This window comes from Kogia breviceps, chromosome 11 (assembly GCF_026419965.1).
Source record: "Kogia breviceps isolate mKogBre1 chromosome 11, mKogBre1 haplotype 1, whole genome shotgun sequence".
NCBI classification, from domain to species: Eukaryota; Metazoa; Chordata; class Mammalia; order Artiodactyla; family Physeteridae; genus Kogia; species Kogia breviceps.
In genome coordinates, this window is record NC_081320.1 from 33195655 (window position 1) to 33200614 (window position 4960).

Here is a 4960-nt window from a genome sequence, read left to right on the forward strand (position 1 = left end):
GGTGGAAGGGATGTAAATTGCAAACGGCCACTCTGGAGAAGTGTATGGTGTTTCCTAAGACATCTAAAAAACAGAGCTACAGCGCATAAGGCACTTCCACTCATGGGCGTGTATCTTAGCCCCGACCCTGTGGCGGAGTCTGGATCCGGGCCAGCCACCGCCAGAGCGTCTGGTGTGCCGCTGCCTTCCAGAGCCGCCTTCTGGCCGCCCTAGCCCCGGCCAGGCCGGCGGGGAGCGCCCCCTCTGGCGCGCGCTGTGGTGGGAGGGGCCTGAGGAGTTGGGGGCCTGCAGCGGTGCCCGGCCGGGGCGGAGGCGGCCTCAGCCCCGGGCGACTAAAGGAGAAGGCGGGGCGGGAGGCAAAAAGCGTACAGCACCCAGTATTCTCAGGTGGTCTCCCATCCAAGTACTAACCAAGCCCGACCCTGCTTAGCTTCCGAGATCAGGCGCGTTCAGGGTGGTATGGCCGTACGCAGGGTTGGGGACCGCGGGCTGCCTCTTGAGGCCCAGCTTCTCTGGCGCGTGCGCCTTACCGCCAGCCCCGCGGCCAGCCCGCCCTGGCAGGGCCCCGCTGCCCGCCCAGCCAGGGGAATGGAGGTCTCGGGTACCGCAGGGTGGTGGAGGGGTTGGCGACCTCCCAGCCCAGGGCGGGAGGGACCCAGCAAACCCTTTGGCGCTTGGCGCCCCGCCCCAGATCCCGCTCGTCTCTCACAGGGATGTGGCCCCGGAACATGTCCGGGGACGTGACAGGAATCATCTTAGCCAACTCAACCCCAGACATTGTGCTCCAGGATACATGCTATGTAGTAGCACACTTCCATGACCTAATGTCCATGGGAGCAGTCTTCACTATTATGGGAGGCTCCTACACGGATTCCCACTATTCTCAGGTTTTACAGTTAACTCAGCATGAGCAAAAATTCACTTCACAAGTATATTTGTAGTAGTAAATATGACTTCCTGCAGCACTTTCTTGGCCTCTCAGGGATGTCACTACGTTAGTCTGTGTGCCCTGAGGCACACACAACATGAAATATTTTGTCTTTAGGCTCATTCATCTCAGTAGCAGCAGTAATGCTAATACTCTTCATATTTTGAAAAGCATTTGCATCTAAACAAGAAGTCTTAGCAGTGGAAACTCCTACTCCTAACCTAGAATGGTTACACAAATGCTCTCCACCATATCCTATGTTTCAAGAATCCTATCTATGTAAGTGTAAAATAAGGAAGGACTCAAGTCCTTTTCAACCAGTTTCAAGCCAACACCATAACAATTATGCCTTTCTCAATAAATGAGATAAAAGTAAAAAGTAATGTAGATTGGTCAAAGTTAAATCATAGGCTAAAATCCTGTATATCACTATGGCATATAAATTTCATCTAGGTTCTCAAGATACAACATCACCGATTATGGAAGAACTTTTACATTTTCATCATCACACATTAATAGTGATTTTTAAAATAAGTTCTCTAGTCCTCTATATTATTTCACTAATATTGACATCTAAACTAACTCATATACATACAATAGATGCACAGGTAGAGAAAATGTGAACAATTTACTAGCCATTATTGTCATCTTAATTGCCCTATCATCATTGTAAATCCTCTACATGATACATGAAATGAATAACTCTTTCAAACCATAAAAAACTATGGGTCAGTAATGATACTGAAGCTACAAATACACAGATAATGAAGATTTAAATGTTGACTTCTCTGTAATCCCCACATCGGAGCTAAAACCAGGAGAATACTGATAGAAGTCAACAACCGAGTAGTTAGAGATAGTCGTTGAATATTAGTTTCATCTGAAATTGTTGTACGCTCCTGAGCTGTTCCTTCTCAGGCCTAAAAAGAGCTGCTATCCCAGGACGCCTAAATTAAAGAATCCTAATACCAACAGGACCAGGCCTATGTTGTGGACAAGGGAGCTCGTTTTTGTGAGTTCAAGACTGGACAGAGTGATATGGCTGAGATATGGAGTGAATCTGGAGCCCATGGGGATGCACTTTCCAAGCTCCAGGATAGGAATGGGGCCTCTAGGGTGCCACGCCACCCACCATGCCCTCCCAAGCAGGATCTTGGCAACATTCTCTGTCAGTGATGAGGCAGCCCTAGCACTTGTCACGCCCTGATGTTGTGTCCTATGTGGGCCCCATGCTCTTGGGACCACACCCCACACTCTTCAGGTCCATGCTACAGGGTCCTTCGTGCCTCAGGAGTAGAGACCACAGAGCAAGCAGTTCCCGCCCCAACCAGCAGGAGGAGGGGAGGAGAGCAAGGGCACCAGGGGAATCTCACTCAGACAACAACAGCCCAGCGGTGCCAGTGGGGGCAGTGATGATGCAGATGAGGCACAGACCAAGAGATGGGACCAGAGGACCCAAAAGGCAGCTGGTCAGGTCCTGGCTCATCTGCACCCTGGACACCTTTGTCCCTCATACACCCCCTTCCTCATACACCATCTCCTTAAATGCAAATTCTTCAGATGCAAACAGGCAGAGCTTCAGACTGAAAGTCAGCTCTTCCAAAATGACCCGTGAGCAAACACTGCAGGATTCCACTCCAGTGGGTGCCCTGGAGTCGACAACTCAGGGACTGAAGTGGATATGGGGGCCAGGGCAGCGGGAGGGAATGGAGAGGGAGACTCTCATGGTTGTGGAATTTGGGTTTTGCAAGATGAAAAGTTCTAGGGGTGGTGGTGATGGCTCCACGAGAAAGTGAATAGATCTGATGCCTCAGAAACGTGCACTTAAAATGGTGATGATGGTAAAGGGTACGTGACGTGTTTTATTTCACTTAAAATAAATTCTTAAAATTATGTCTTGTTAATTGAGATTCCATTTTGACTCCTCTTCATCACAGATGTTGGAGGCCCAGACACAGTTTCCTACCTTAGGGGCCATCACGGTACCCTCACAGAGCATGTGGGAGACCATTCTTAGGGGGGGGCGCTAGTCTGTGCTCAGCTGACCTCTGTCCAGGGGGACCCAGGCTGTGGTGACCCCCATAGATTAGGCATATGATATGCTATGATATTAATAGGATACCACCAAGTGTTGTCACTCACCAGAACACAGAGTAGCAGCACACTCAAACATGACTGACCTCATATGATTGTGACCAGATTAAGAGAAGTAAAGGAACCACAGGTTAACTAGGGCAACACCGTTAATGCAGTTTGGAAATCTCAAAGGGGACAGGACGCAGTGCAGGCAAAGAGCACATATGCAGTCTCCCCGTACATGTGATCCTGACCCATGAAGATGTGGTAAGACGCACACAGTCCCCGCACCCTATACCTGGGGTCACACATCCACACTCACCAGGGTGACACACCTCCCCAGACCCTGCACCTAAAGTCACACCTTCTCTCTCAACAGGTGACCCCTCCTCTCCAGACACCTCCACCTGGGTCACATGTCCATAGTCCCAGGGTGACCTCACCTCCGCAGACCCTGCACCTGGCGTCACACGTCCCCTTGGTCAGGACACCATGGCTCTGCTGGTGGCTCCCCTAATGTGGAAACAAGCTGGGTTCCTGGGACCTCCTGGGATGGGAAAAAGTGTCAGGTGGGTCTCCTCTCACCACACTTGTCCCAGAGAACTCCTCTTTTCCCTTTGGTTCTGTGTGATTTTAACTGTTTTTAAAGCTTTCATGCTAGAGTTGAACACACGACCTTGGTGCTGGCAGGCTCAGTCCTTTCTCGTCTCACCTACATATTGAGAAAACTCACAGGGCAGCAGGGCTGAAAGCCAAGGGGCAGCTCTGGACACTGCTGAGTAGGGACAGTAGACTGGAAGGAGAGGTCAGCAGCAGCCTCAGCTGTTACCCATCGGCCTTTTGCCCACTCTGAGGTATCCGGCAATCAATTCACCAGCTAAACCTGCCTCTCTATGCACCATGTACATGCTGGTGAATTGGAATTATTGCCAGGTAGCCCTCCTGAGGATTCTCCACGAGCCCCAGGGAAGGTGAGCCTTGCAGGGATTAAGACGAAGGCCCCGACCATAGCACTGACCCTTGGGAGGACCAGGTCACCACACTCAGAAGAGAAGCTGTTATGTAGACAAGCCCACCTGAGCTCCAGACCCCGGACATCTAAGCACTGACCTTCAGATGCAGGCATGGAGCTTCCCAGTGCTGAGGCCAGGCCGGGTCTCTACCCAGGTCCCTATAGTCCTAGCACAGACATGGTCAGATCGAAATGTTATCATAGACAACACATGGTTAGCTCTAAACATAATCAGTAGACGGGACATGCAGAGGTCTAAATGTACCACATAGACAAAACTTGATCATGTTTAAACTAGCTTAGGGCTGATCTCATAGGAGGTACAGATCATACACATGGGTCTCTCATCTTTGGACACCCACATCAGGAAACTGAACAAAATCTTTGTCATTAATCATTTCAACAGGCAAAACAGAAATGTTACCAATTTCTCTGGCCACCTGATGGTCAGGATCCACGGGTGAGCCGTGAACTTCTTCTTATAGTGCAGCCCAGTCTGCTGCAAGGACAGACAACAAGTGGCCTGATTCCAGCCTCCCAGGCTTCCAGAAGGAGGTGGCCACACTGGAAGCCCAGGCAGGACAGTCCTGCATGTTCCGGGCCGGGAGATCCGGTCTGTCTATTCCGCTGGCCGATTCCAGGCAGGGCGCTCAGGGCCGCTGAGAGCCCTGCACTCAGGTCCTGCTTCCCTGCAGCGTGTGCGTCTGTGTGTGTGTGTAGAGGGGGCGGTGGCTGATGGCTCCCATGGCTTCCGGTCAGGTGACCTCATGCCCTGGGGCTGACAGCCAGCATGGACACTGAGCTGTCTTCGAAGGGAGGCACGGGGAGAAGTAGGGACACAGAAGCCATTGGAGAGGAGAACCCACCGTGGAACTCCTTGCACACTGGCTCGCCCCACCCAGGGACCCGCCTGCCCATCGTGGGCCGCAGGTCACACCCCAGCC

General features: G+C 51.6%; 1 pseudogene; it reads right to left on the bottom strand.

Moving 5' to 3' along the window:
* Positions 1 to 362: 362 nt before the first annotated feature.
* Positions 363 to 471, bottom strand: LOC131765986 (5S ribosomal RNA; annotated as a pseudogene).
* Positions 472 to 4960: the final 4489 nt, after the last annotated feature.